The 15,182-nt window shown below is 40.2% G+C and overlaps 1 pseudogene; it reads right to left on the reverse strand.

The window, feature by feature from the left end:
* Positions 1 to 1,823: 1,823 nt before the first annotated feature.
* Positions 1,824 to 13,071, reverse strand: LOC118003578 (annotated as a pseudogene).
* Between the last annotated feature and the right edge of the window lie 2,111 nt (positions 13,072 to 15,182).

Raw genomic sequence — 15,182 nt, forward strand, 5'->3', positions numbered from 1 at the left:
AGTTAGGACAAAAGTCATGATTCTTTGAGGGGCATAGGCGGGGTCTGTCCCTTGGAAGGGCCTCTCCTCCCAGCCTCCTGGGGGTTTTCCAGTTTGGGGGCTGTTCCCAGGACCCCAAGAAGACTGCCACCATTTCCCTCCACAGCGATGGAAATAATTAGCCCCTTTCTTCCTATTTGGATGGTCATGCTTAGTTGGGCTCTTAAATATGATCTTTGTTTGCAGTGCATTTTCAACCCCTCACAGGTTCTATTTTTACTTCTCCAGCCAGAGGAGCTCTGGGAAGGCGATTCCAACACAAAAGGCCCTAATTAATTTCCCCTGCCTTTAAATATTTTTTTTTCAAATATGTGTTTGAAAAGGACATTTAAAAAAATTCCATGATTCTGGAGGCAGATTCCAACATACTTCCCACCACTTTCCACTTGGAAAGTAGCCTCCCCTGCCAGAGGTGGCCTGGCGTGCTCATTCTGTTTTGCAGCTGGTACTGCAGTTTCTCCGCCCCCCCAACCGGACAGAGTGCCTTCTCCATTCTTCTTCTGGGCCACAAGCCACCTTTGGTTCCAGAGTCTGGGGGCCCAGGGCGGAGATGGTCCTGGCTACGGGCCCGGCCAAGGTAAAGGGGGCCTCCGGGGGCCAGACTTGTGGAAGCACAGGACTGGGCTTTTGGAAAAACCGTCAGGGAGATTCTTCTGCCCTGAATCCCCATTCCCAGAAGGGCCACGGAGCCAAATCATACATGTGGGACGGTGATTTATGATCGATCTGGCCATCCCACCTTCGAAATGCCATCCTCACCCTGGCCATGTGCTCACAAGGCCACAGAAGGTCTGAGCACACGATCCCAGGGTAACAGAGAAGTTTCTGGGATCTAGAACACGGGCTTGGAGGAAGGCCGGTTTATGCTTTGGGAGCGATTCTGGTTTTCAGGCTTCTCGCTGAAAAGTTGTTTTGATAGAGCAGAGGCTTTTTGAAAACACACAAGAAAGGCCTTCTCCCATTTCCAGCTCTCGGTTGCCAGGGTGAGGTTCCAGCTTTGCGGGATGAATCCAAAATCTAGGCAGGGGGTCAGAGCCTCGCAGACTCAGGGCAGTCTCAAGTACTCGAGAGCCCTGTGCCTGAAATCCCACCCTTAGGGCTCCTCACTGGCAGTGATTGTAGGCTCCGTCTCAGGCAAAGTGCAAATCCTCTTTAACCAACATTTGGAAAGTGCAAGCGGCCGTGACCTAGGGACAAGCTCCTCTCCTCCCCTGTCCCTCTGCTCTCTGTCCTCTTCTGCACCCCCCCTGCTTCTCCCCTCTCCAGGCCCCACTCCCTCCTCTCTGTCTTTCCCATCCCACCCTCTTTCCGGCTCCCTCCCAATTTCCTTGTCTCCTCTCTCCCATGGGGGGGGGGGGATGGGATGGGGGCGAGGTGGGGGCTCTCCTCTCTTCTTCCCAGGAAGCAGCCTCTAGACCCTTTCTTCCATGCAGTCTTGCTGCTGGAGTCGGAACCATCGGAGCATGCACTTTAGCTGCAGCTGGAGAAACACACTACGGACTGGTCTCCACCCTAGGGCTTCTTAGGGGCTCCCTGGTAACCCCGTGATGACCTCTCCTGCTCCTTTCAGATGGAGCCAGGGGAGGCGGAGGTGGGGGCCGGCTGGAGGAAAAAACAGGTCTTCTCTTTATGGCTGTAAACACTGAGAGGTCAAGGGGCCTTAAAAGACATGAAGTAAGCTAGATGGGCTTTGTCCCTCAGACCCTGGGTCTTCAGACCCTTACTTCAGCGCCCTGGAATGACCTCCAGTCTAGGAGGAGGAACTTGGGCCAGGCCTGGGCTCTCTAGTCACTTATTCCAGACAGCATGCCCCAGCTGTCCAGCTCCAGACCCAAACCTGCACATATAGGGGCAAAGACAGAGCATGCAGGGTCTCGGGAGCCACTCACACTTGGGGATGCCCACAGCTTGGCATCACACACGTGTGCATGCGGGATGCCGCTGTGTGGTGGCACCCACCATCGCCCCACCCCCGGGAGAAGGATCCTGCAGAGGACTCCTCGGGAGCAGCCAGGTGCCAGTAACCTGCGGAGAATGTGGCCAGGACAGACCCAAGGAGACCTGACTTCAGAAAGGTGTACAAACACATAAGAAGCAATACCCATAAGCATGTGCGATTGGAGTCTCAGGAGAAAAATTAGGAAATGGGGCAAAAGCCATATTGGAAAAGACAATGGCCAAGAATTTTCCAAAACTGTCAGGCAGGTTAATTCTCCATTGTTAACTCTATATGGATAATTCTATTCTATTTCACCTTTGTCCAGATTTATTGAGATATAATTGACATACGACACAGTGTAAGTTTCAGGTGTACACCAAGCTGATTTGACACAATGTATCGCAAAACGGTTACCGCTATAGGGTCAGCTGTAATGACCATTGCTTTCCTGTGATGAGAACATTTACGATCTACTTTCAAGTGTATAATACAGGATTATTAACTACAGTCACCATGCTATACCTTCCATCCCCAGAACTTACCCATCTTATAACTGGAAGTTTGTAACCTGTGACCAACATCTCGCCTTTTCCCCCACCCCTCAAACCCCTGGTAACCACCATTCTAGATTCTAGTCTGTTTCTGTGAGTTCCATTTTTTTGCATTCCACAAATAAGTGATATCTTACAGTATTTGTCTTTCTCTGACTTACAGAACTTAGCATAATGCTGTCAAATTTCATCCTTGTTGTTGCAAACAACAGGATGTCCTTTCTATTGGCTGGAGAGTATTCTAATGTGTGTGTGTGTGTGTGTGTGCGCGCGTGTGTGGACATCACATCTTTACCCATTCATCCACTGATGGACAGTTTCCTTGTCTTGGCTATCATGAATAATATTAATTCTATTTTAAATCCAAAAGACCTAGACATTCTGGTTTTAGAAGCTCTACTCTTTCCTACTCTGCTTATGACCTGTATAAATGCAGTGTGAATATTTTTTCATCCCTGATATTAGCAATTTGTACCCTCTCCTTTTGTTCTAGATTAGTCTTTCTAGAGGCTTATCAACTTCATTAGTCTTTCAAAGAACCAACTTTTGGCTTTGTTGATTTTCTTTAGTATCTATGTTCTATTTCATGAAATATCTGCTCTTATATCTACTATTTCCTTCCTACTATTTTCGTTGGGTATACTTTGCTATTTTTCTAACTATTTGAGGTGGATACTTACATAACTGATTTTCAGCCTTCTTTTCGCTTATGAATTTAAGGTTATACATTTCTCTCTAAGCATAACTTCAACTGTATCTTTAGGTGAATATTAGATAAATTGATTGGAGCCTTTTTTCTTTTCTGATACAGGCATTTAAAGTTATAAATTTTCCTCTGAGCACAGCTTTAGCTTCATAAGTTTTGATATGTCGCATTTGCCGTATCATTCAGTTCTAATTTCTCTTGTGGTTTTTTTTTTTATCTGTATGAAGCAGGGTTAATTTTCAAACATCCAGGAATTTTCTAGTTATCTTTGTCTTACTGATTTTTAGATTGAGTACATTGTGGTTAAAGAACCTATTTTTGGGGGCGCCTGGGTGGCTCAGTTGGTTAAGCGACTGCCTTCGGCTCAGGTCATGATCCTGGAGTCCTGGGATCGAGTCCCACATCGGGCTCCCTGCTCAGCAGGGAGTCTGCTTCTCCCTCTGACCCTCCCCCCTCTCATGCTCTCTCTATCTCATTCTCTCTCTCAAATAAATAAATAAAATCTTTAAAAAAAAAAAAGAACCTATTTTTGAATCATTCCTACCATTTGAAATTTGTTGAGATTTGCTTATGGGTTAGTACATGGTCAATGTTGATAAATGTTTCATGCTTGAAACATGCTTGAAGCATGCTTGAAATGAATCTGTTTCCCACTGATATGAAGTGCAGGTCGCACATATGCCAATTAGGTGAATTTTGTCAACCGTGTTGCTCTGATTTCTCTCCTTACACATTTTTGTTGCTTGTTTCATCAGTTACTGAAAGAGATATATTTGAGTCTCTCCTTATACTTGTGATTTTGCCTCTTTCTCCTGTTAACCTTGTTTATTTTTACTTTATATTTATTTTTATGGACATTAGTCAGTTCAAGTTAATGTCTGACAACCCTAACATCTAGGTGCTTGTGGGCTTGTCTTCCCTGTCTGTTTTTCTTGTCTGTTTTTTGTTTCCTCTTGGTCCTAACTTGGTACACCTAGTTTTTCTGATTGAATGCTAGAGGGCTTACATGAAAATGTGTGGAGGCTTTGGATGGCGTCATCTCCTTCTGTAGGGGATTCACCCTAGCCTCTGGCAAGCAGTGAGAATAGGGGCTGGCTGTCTGCCTCAATTCAGTCAAGGACTGAACAGACCTGAGGCCTGGTTTCAGGCTTTTTAAGACTTGGTCTTCCTCTGGATGGCCTTTCCTCCCAGACCATAGCCCTCCTGTGGTCCCAGCTGAGAACCTAGGGTCATTCTTGTGTCCTTTATCCTTGGCAAATCCTAAATTTAAATTTTGCTTGACTTCTTACCCTGCATAGCTAAGAATTGGCAAATATCTCAAGGATAAAAATGCCAACTGCCAGGATCACTCTTCTGTGTCTCCACTGTCTCTTGGATCTTGACCCCTTGAGTCCAGGCTGTCTTGGAAGCCCAGAACGGTGCTTTGTGTTTCCCTGCTCTGTGAGATAATCCAAAGCTCTGCTGGCTTCTCTGCCTCCTCGTGGGTGACCTTGGCCAGGCCTTTGGCCTCTCACCCTACACCACATGTCCCAAGGGGAAAAGTGAGGACCAGATGTCCCTATCTTTCAAAGAGCTTTCTTTTTTTCTCCCAAATCGTTGCCCCTTGAACTGTGGCTACCTTGGGAGTCCTACAACTCTACCAAGAAATTTAAATAAATATTTTATCCAGCTTTCTCAGTCAATCTCAATGAAAACTTTCTCTTTTTTTAAAGATTTTATTTATTTATTTATTTACTTATTTACTTATTTATTTATTATCTATTTATTTATTTGTCAGAGAGAGAAAGAGAGCACAAGGAGGGGGAGTAGCAAGCAAAGGGAGAAGCAGGCTCCCCGCTGAGCAAGGACCCTTATGTGGGGCTCCATCCCAGGACCCTGGGATCATTCCCTGAGCCGAAGGCAGACGCTTAACTGACTGAGGCACCCAGGCATCCCTCAGTGAAAACTTTCATTTGATACAGACTTCTCCCTCATAGCCCAAAGCAGAATTATACCTTATTATCCTTTAAAATCTCACTTTAATGATTTTTGAGTCAATCAAAACTATTCCCCCCCAGCCCATTTTTGCTGTTCTATGAGGACATACTCAAATAAGGCATATATACTTTCATACGCTTTTCACTGAGTCACCTTAGGCTTATCTCCCCAATCATATTCTTTTTTTTCCCCCAATCATATTCTAATAAATGAACTTTACAACTTTATTGCATGTGGAGTGTATAAACTGGCATCCTGAGCATGATCTCTTTGAACTTCAGCTTAATCCGGTCGAGTACATAGGGATACAATTTCCCATTTTGAAAATCATGACGCCGTAGCTCACAAGATTCACTTAGCAGAGAAGTTAAGGAGCATTCTTGAATGAAGGCTACTGAGTAAGTGGAGAAATTCTAACTAAATTGTAGTTATTTTAGCCCCAAGTGCAGCCACCATTCATGCTTCTTTTTTTATTGTGGGCTCCCTGAAGCCAGAACCTTCTTCTGCATGTTCCATCAGGCTCACAAAGGGTCGGAGTACACCCTTGTACTTGGAGCAACAGATGCTCTAGGGATGCTTGCTGAAGTGATTTATATTGTGTTGCAGCAGCTGATCAGAAGGGGAGGCTCCCAGCCTGACACTGGTTCTAACTATTGCATCAGATTTTTATTTAAAAGGAACTGAGAATAATAAATTAATTTCTGGTGCCAAAAGAAACCCACAGGAATTTATGAGAAATACAACAAACTCACTAACATTCCTACTCAGTATTTTTTCTTCTCTGTCTTATATTTAGGCACATCTGGGGATAACTAAATCAGATAAATCTGCCCCTCTCAGGCAGGCAGCTTAACCCAGCAAAACCCCCACTAAACCACCCCGAATAAAGCAAACTGACATCATTTAGCCATTAATGGGGCCTGTTATGGTCTAAGATGACAGGCATAGAAATTGAAGCCATTTCTGAAATAAGTCATTCAGAATTCCAGGGGTGGAGAGAATACAACCTTTAGTTTCAACATAAATTCTGGAGCATTTTGAAAAGAAAAGAGCTGTCCATGACACATTGCCGAACAAGCCAGGAAATACAACAGATGTCTTCAAGCAGATAACCGGTCAGCTTGTCCAAATGTGGGAAAAGATCGTGTCCCCTCAGTCTGGGTCATGGGATTCAACCAGGCTTTATGAGTTACCAAGTGGAGACGAACTCAACTCTTGACAGAAGCTTTTACAGGGCTTGGGGAAAATATTCTTCATTTGTTAAAAAGTAGAAATGCCATTTCTGTTATTTGCTCACCCAATGAACATCTCTAAGCTCCTGTCTCAGATTCAGCCTAATTTACATCTGTCCCCAGCACAGAAACTGCAATCCACGAAAGAGGTCAAAATTGTCAGCACTGTTTTGAGAAAGGGCTGCTGGGCAGAGAGTCAAGCTTGGTTTGCTGGATTTTTGAAAATGTTTTAATCAATTTTATTGAGGTATTATTTATATGTATGTGCCTACATGCACACATGTGTGTCTATGTGTCTATACAGTAAAATGAACCTATTTAAAGTATGTAGCACCAAGAGTTTCGACAAATGTATACATTCAGGTAAACAACATCAAAATCAAAATGAAGACCTTTCCTCACCCCCCCAAAAGTGTGCTTGTACTCTCCTAGTCCATCAGAGAGATTGACAACCAGCCCTAGGCAACCACTGATCAGCTTTTTGTCACTATAGCCAAGATCTGTCGTTTCTAGAGTTTCTAGCATTTCAAATGAACGGAATTCTGAGTACATCCTCTTTTATAACTGACTTCTTTCACACAGCATAATTATGTTGAGATCCATCCATCTGGTTGTATGTGATTCCTTTTTATTGCTGATTAATAGTCCATAATATGCATGAACTACAATTTATTTATCCACTCACTAGTTTATGGACATTTTGGTTATTTTTAGTTTGGGGCTCTTATTAAGTGGCTAATAAACATTTATGGGTGAGTCTTTCATGGACTCATGTCTTCATATCTCTTGGGAAATGCCTAGAAGTAGAATTGCTGGGTCATATGCTAAATGCATGCTCAACTTTATAAAAACTGCCAAAATTTTCTGAAGAAGCTATACCATTTACATCAGCCCCACTATTCCCCAAGCTCCACATCCTTCCAATTCCTGAAATTGTCAAGTTTTTTGTATTAACCACTGTGATGGCTGTGTAGTTATAACTCATGGTGGTTTTTAATTTTCCCGTCCCTGATGACAAAGGATGTCAGGCACCTTTCACGTGCTTATTGGCTACTTCTACATTGCCTTTTGTAAAATGTCTCTCCCAATCCATTGAGCATTTTTATTTGAATTTTCTGTTATTGTTGCATCCTGATAGTTCTTCACATATTCAGGATATAAGTCCTTTGTCAGATACATGATAGCGAAAGTGAATATTTTCTCCCAGCCTGTGGCTGGTCTTTTTATTTATTAAAGATGTTTTTCAAAGAGCAGAAATGTTTAGTTTTGATAAAGACTGTTATGAACCGAACTCTATTTCCTCTAAAATTCACAGGTGGACGCCCTAAGCACCAAGCGAAGCCCCACACCCCCATATTTGGAGATAAGGCCTTTAAGATGGTACTCGAGGTTAAATGAGGTCAGGAGACTGAGGCTCTATTTTGATAGAACTCGTCTCTTAGAAAGAGAGAAAGAGACACCAGGGATGCAGGTGCACAAAGAAAAGGCGACCAACCTGCTGGCACCTTGATCTTGGACTTCCAGCTTCCAGAACCCTGAGAAAATACATTTCTGTTCCTTCAGCGCCCCCAGCCTGCAGGGGAAGCCCTCGCCGACTAATACACGAACCGAGGGATCCATTTTTTCTTTCGTGATTTGTGCTTTTTATTTTCTAGCTAAGAAATCTTAGCCTACGCCAAAGTTGCAAAAATTGTCTCCTAGTTTATTTCCTGTAAGTTTTACAATTTTACCTTGAGGTCTCTTACCTATTTTGAGTTCATTTTTATGTGTGGTGCTCAGTAGGGATTGAGGTTCATTTATCATCCCCACCCCGTGTGGACATCTAGTTACTCCAGGGCCATGTGTTAGTGGCTGCCCTTCCCTTGATTGGAATATGCCAAAAATCAATGGAGTGTGTATCTGAGTTATTTACACTCTTTATTCTGTTCCACTGATCTGTGACTATTTTGGTGCCAGCACCACAATTCTCTTGGGTTTTAGAGTAAGCACTGAAATCAGGTAATCTGAGTCCTCCAACTTTTTTTTTCAGACTTGTGTCCTCTAGCCTAAGTCTTTTGTATATTTCACATACATTCCATACATTTCATGTGCATTCCATTTCCATTCTAGAATAAGTTTGTCAATTTTTTTTAAAGATTTTATTTTATTAGTTATTTGAGAGAGAGAATGAGAGAGAGAGAGAGCACAAGAGGGGGAGAGCGGCAGAGGGAGAAGCAGACTCCCCGCTGAGCAGGGAGCCTGATGTGGGACTCGATCCCGGGACTCCAGGATCACGACCTGAGCCGAAGGCAGTCGCTTAACCAACTGAGCCACCCAGGCGCTCTGTCAATTTTTTAAAAAGAAGCGGGGGGCCTGCTGGGATTTCATTGGGATTGCTTTGAATCTATTGGTCAATATGGGGTGGATTAATATTTTTACAGTATTCCAATCCACAAACCGAATATAGTTCTCTGCTTATTTGGGTCGTCTTTGATTTCTCTCAGTGATTATTTGTAGTTTTTAGAATACAGGTCTTGCATATATTTTGTTACATTTATCCCTAAGTATTTCCCATTATTTGATAATACTATAAATGTTATTTTGTTAAATTGCGTCCTCTAGTTGTCATTGCTAGGGAAAGATAGTTGATTTTTGCATACTGGCCTTGCATCCCCTCACCTTGCTAAAGTCACTCAGTAGTTCTAGTAGCCTTTCTTAAAAAGATTCCTTAGGATTTTCTATGTACACAATCCTGCTGTCTATGAATGAAGAGGTTTAACTCATTCCTTTCTAATTCAGGTGATCTTTGTTTCTGTCTCTTGAATTATTGCACCAGGTAGGATCTCTAGGACAATGTTGAATAGAGGTGGTAAAAGCAGACATTTGTCTTATTTCTCACATTATAAGGAAAACACACAGACTTTTATCATTAACTGATCCTCTTTATCAAAATAGAAAGTTCCTTTCTATTCTTAGTTTATTGAGAATTTTTATCACAAATTCTGTTGAATTTTCTCAAATACTTTCTCTGCATTTATTGAGATGATTATACAATTTTTATTCTTCATTCTGTTACAGTGGTGAATTACATTGATGGATTTTTTTTTTTAAAGATTTTATTTATTTGACAGAGAGATAGTGAGAGCAGGAACACAAACAGGGAGAGTGGGAGAGGGAAAAGCAAGCTTCCCACTGAGCAGGGAGCCCGACGCGGGGCTCGATCCCAGGACCCCGGGATCATGACCTGAGCCGAAGGCAGGTGCTTAACGACTGAGCTACCCAGGAGCCCCACACTGATTGATTTTAATGTTAAAATATTTCAGTTAATGATTGCATTCCTGAGATAAACTCTACTTTTGCCTTGTGTATTATCCCTTAGGATATCACTAGTTCTACTTTTTAAAGATTTATTTGGATTTATTTAAGGATTAATAATTTATTTTTGTAAGTTCCATTTTCTTTATCTTTTGTAAGGATTTTTGAGTTGTATGTTCATGAGAGATACTGGTCTGTATTTTTTTTTTTAAAACAATGTCTTTTTGTAGTTCTAGTATCAGGATATGATGATCTCAAAGAGTTGGGACATGTTCTCTCTTCCTTTTTCTGAAAGAAGTCATTTAAAATTGGTATTATCTCTTTCTTAAATGTTTGCTGGAATTCACTAGTGAAGCCATCTGGATCTGGAATGTTTTGTTTTGTTTTGGGAGGAAGCTTTTAAACTATTAATCCAATTTTTTAAATGAATAATGTGTTGTGCTTGAGTTTCCAATTTCAGTTTCAATTCCAACATTACTCAGATTTTAACAAAAACTATATGCAGAAGCCGAACTAAGAAACCCCCAAGTGACTTAATTAAACATTATATATTCAAACAATTATTTCTTTTAAAAGATAAATGGCAAAAGCAAACTTAAAAGGTGTAATGGGATAGACTATCTGAATCCCTGAATCAGTCTTTTTCTCTTCCTAAATCAAGATCAGGTGTCCTTTGATCTCTGACATTCCAGTGTCTCTTGGAGAGACACAGACAGCCAAGCACATGGGTTGCTCCAGGCAAGTGGCTTGATGATGGTGTGACCAACTGGCATCATTCCCTGGCTCTCCCCGGTCAGGAGTTACAGTATTTTTCATCAGCATGCTTCCATAATTAGCGTCTTGGTAAGCATAACTCTATTTGCTGCTTTTTGCTCTATTTGTGCCTGTCAATTTAGAAAGGAAATAGCCAAATCCTCATGTTCTTTCACATAATGCCAGTCATATTAGTCAAAGCAGGCCATCATAGGTAACACAAATAGCTCTAAGGATGAGAGATATCGCTCACAAAGCTCAAGACACATTCATAACACATATCAGGCTATTGTGGGTTTTTTTTTTTTTTTTCTTGAGTAAGTTGTGTCTTTAAGCAATTGGTCATTTCATCCAGTTTGTTGATTTTATTGGCATGAAGTTGTTCATCACACTCCTTTACTATGCTGTTATTTATTGTCTCTAGAATCTGTGGTTAGCTCTTCTTTTTCATTCATTATGTTTGTAATTTGTCTCTCTCTCTCTCTCTCATTCTCTGATGAATCTTGCCACAAGTTTTTCAATGTATTGGTCTTTTTGGAAAACTGCTTTTGGTTTTGTTGAAGCTCTCAATTATTTGTCCGTTTTCTATTTCTGCTCCTTATTATTTCTTTCCATTTACTTTGGGTGTCATTTGCTCTTCTTTTCCTAGTTTTTTTTTTTTTTTCCAGAATGAAACTAGAAATGTTGATAAAATACCTTTGTAAAATAAACATTTAAAGACAAAAATTTTTCATCGAGCAGTATCCCACAAATTTTATGGTGAGTTTTCATAATCACCTATTAAGGTATCTTCGTAAATATCTCGTGATATACTTTTTGAATGAAGGCCTTTGAATCAAGAAGTGTGTTGTTTGGGGTGCCTGGGTGGATCAGTCGGTTGAGCATCTGACTCTTGATTTCAACTCAGGTCATGATCTCAGGTTGTGAGATAGAATCACACATAGGGCTCTGCGCTCAGCAGGGAGTCTGCTTGAGATTCTCTCCCTCACCCCCTCCCTCTGCTCCTCCTCCCTGCTTGCTCACTCTCTCTTTCTCTCTCTCTGTCTCTCTAAAATAAATAAATAAATCTTAAAAAAAAGTGTGTTGCTTAATTTCTACATATTTGGGGGTTTTAGATATCTTTCTGTTACTGATTTTTGGTTTAATTCCATTTTGTTGGGATTAAACAAACTTCGTTTTCAGTCCTTCAGATATACTGAGATTTGTTTTTATGGCATCTTGATACATATTCTATTTGCACTTTAAAAAATTGTGCATACTATCGTTAAATTGATGCTCAATAAATGTCAGTTAGGGTCAAATTGGCTTAAAGGTTGTTCAGGTGTTTTTTATCTTTACTGATTTTTTTATTTTTGTTCTATCAGTAATTGAGAGAAACATACTGAAATCTCCAACAACAATTGTGGATTCATCTATTTATCTTTGCAGTTCTATAAATTTTGCTTCACGCACTTTGAAATTATCTTAGTAAAAGTATACACATTTAGGATTTTGTGTCTCTTGATGAATTGTGTTTTATTATAATTAAATATTCATTTTTATCTCTGATTGTATTTCTTTGCCCAATACCACTTTTTCTTTTCTTTTTTAAGTTTCAGATATTTATTAATCAGTGTAAAATAAACCCCAACACAATACACCAACATGACTTCATGCATTTAGAGGGGAAATATTTCCTGGATAAGTGGAAAACTGTGCAGATGTCTTCTGGGAGATCTTCATTCTAAGCAGCGTTATAGTGAAACATTTCACTTAGAAGTCTGGATTTTCGGGGCGCCTGGGTGGCTCAGTTGGTTAAGCGACTGCCTTCGGCTCAGGTCATGATCCTGATGTCCCGGGATAGAGTCCCACATCGGGCTCTCTGCTCAGCAGGGAGTCTGGTTCCCCCTCTGACCCTCCTCCCTCTTGTGCTCTCTGTCTCTCATTCTCTCTCTCTCAAATAAATAAATAAAATAAAATAAAATAAAATAAGAAGTCTGGATTTTCTTTCTTCAGTTTGCTGTAATCTACACTCACTGAGCAGAACTTGTATTGATCATTGGGACCCAGTTTGTTCCAGGGTTCTATGTTATTCTTCCTGGCCCAAATGACATCAGGATTGAACAATGCCAGGCACAAGACATACAGGGCTGCTCCAATAACATAGGAAGATGCAGATCAAACTCGGATGCTTCTTGGCCTGATCCAGGATCTGATGTAACATGGCTGTGGCAGAGGCCTCCCATCCAGAAGAAGAAAATATCAAATCTGCCAGGCCCAGCACTAAGTAGTCCTACACTAATGATGAACGGATGTCCAAAGTCACCCAGCTACTTTTTCTGATAATAATACAGTCACACGTCTTCTTATCATTATTCTTTTCATGGTGTGTCTGATTCCATCCTTTTACTTGCAAACTATCTGTGCCTTTATGTTTAAAGTGGGTTCCTTGTAGACAGCATATAGTTGGATCTGCCTTTTTAGCCTATCTGATAAGATCTGATTTTTAAATTGGGGTGTTTAGACCATTTATATTTAATGTAATTTTTGGTATGAATTTTCCAACTTGTTTCTTGTTTCCGATTTGTCCCATCTGTTCTTTGCTCCTTTTTCCTTCTTTCCCTGCCTTCCTTTGGGTTAATTAGGTCTCCTTTTCATTCCATTCAATCTCCACTATTGACTAATTAGGTACACTTCTTTATTTTTTTTTAGTGGTTTCTCCACAGCTTACAATAGATATCTTTAGCTCATTACAGTTCCCCTGTAAGTAAAATTATATCCTTTCATGTGCAGTTTTTGACCTTTACAACACTATACATTCATTTCTGCCTCCTATCCTTCATAGTATTATCATCATACATTTATTCAATTATCTTTTAAAGAACTTAAAAAATGAGGACTAAAACCATTTTCTAACATATTTATACTATTTTTGACACTCTTTGCTTCTTTGAGTAGATCCAAGTTTACAGCTGATATCATTTTTTTCTTCCTGAAGAATTTCCTTTAATCTTTCTTGCTGTGTGGTTCTGCCAGTAATGAAATCTATCAGCTTTTGTTACCAGGAAAAGTTTGTTTTCATTTTTAAAGAATATTTTCTCTGACTATAGAATTCTATATTGACAGAGTGTCCTTTTTTCCTTTCAGCACCTCAAAGGTGTCTTTTCTTGTTTTCTGGTTTGCACAGCTTGTGACAAAAAGTCTGCGGTACTGTTATCTTTCATCCTCTGACATAAAGTGTCTTTTTTCTTTAGACACTTTTAATAGTTTCATTATTGGTTTTCAACAATTTGATCATGATGTGCCTTTGTCTTTTATTTTTGTTCTGCTTGGGGTTTACTGAGGTTCTTTGGTCTATGAGTTTACATTTTTCATCAAATATGGAAAAGTGTTGCCAATAGTACTTTAAATATTTTTCTGTCCTTTTTCTCTCCTCTGGGACTTTAGCAACATATGCATTATATTGTTTATGCTGTCTATTTATTGTTCAGCTTTTTAAAAATTTTCTGTGTTTGAGTTTAGATGGTTTCTATTGCTATGTCTTTAAATTCACTGATGCTTTAAGTTTCTTCTAATCTACTCTTAACCAGTGTTAAGGTTAAGTGACTTTTTCATTTCACATATTGTATTTTTGCCTCTAAAAATTCTATGTAGTTCTCTTCTCAAGGATTTTTGTATCTTCTATTTTACATCATTATATTAATATTTTTCTTTAGGACCTTGTACATACAGAGCATTTTTTTTTAAGTTTATTTATTTATTTTTTTAGTAATCTCTACATCCAATCTGGGGCTTGAACTCATGACTGCAAGACCAAGAGTCACACACGCATGCTACTGACTGAGCCAGCCAGACACCTCTTGAGCATATTTATAATAGCCTTTTTAAAGACATTGTTTGCTAATTCTGTCATTTCTGTTTCTGCTTCAACTGACTGATTTTTCTCCTCATTTTGAGTCACATTATCCTGTTTCTTGGTGTGTCTAGCAATTTTTAGTTAAATTTTTATTTCACTGTGAATATTACGCTGTCAACTATTTTGTTGTCTTCCAGTAGAGAGTGTTGGAATTTTTATATCAGGAGATTAAATTGCCAAGGATTAGCTTACCTCTTTCAAGGTTTGTTTAAACCTTTGTTAGGGCAGGTCTGGAACTGAATGCCCCGGATGATCAATACGAAATTTCCACTCTGTCTGGTTATAGACTAAACATCTCCTCACCTGTATGAACCCTGGGAACTGTGCAACTGACAAATCTTTGCCTGAAGTCATGGTGTTTCAGTCTTCACATGCGGGACTTATAATTCAACAAGCATTTCAGGGGACCCCTGTGCAATTTGGGGGATTTCTTCTTCTGCATAGATTCTTCTCTCCAGAGCTCTAGCTATCCTTCCAACTATTTTGGCATCCCTGGACATTGAGCTCCATCTCCTCAACTCTGTGCTCTGCTTGAAATTTCTTCTGTGTATCACAGTCCAGAATGTGCCTCTAGACACAAATCCATAGAGATCACTGGGCTCATCTTATTTGTTTCCCTTCTCTCAGGGATCATACTCCCAGGTAGCATGTTAACCAATGTCTGAAAGCAGTTGTTTAATATATTCTGATCACTTTCCTAGTTTGTTATGGTGGGAAAGTAAATCCGAACTCTGCTACTCTAGCATGGTCAGAAATGGAAATCCTCTGTGCGGAATTTTAATTCAGAAACTCTCAG

This window comes from Mirounga leonina, unplaced genomic scaffold (genome assembly GCF_011800145.1).
Source record: "Mirounga leonina isolate KUSES-001 unplaced genomic scaffold, KU_Mleo_1.0 Mir_91, whole genome shotgun sequence".
NCBI classification, from domain to species: Eukaryota; Metazoa; Chordata; class Mammalia; order Carnivora; family Phocidae; genus Mirounga; species Mirounga leonina.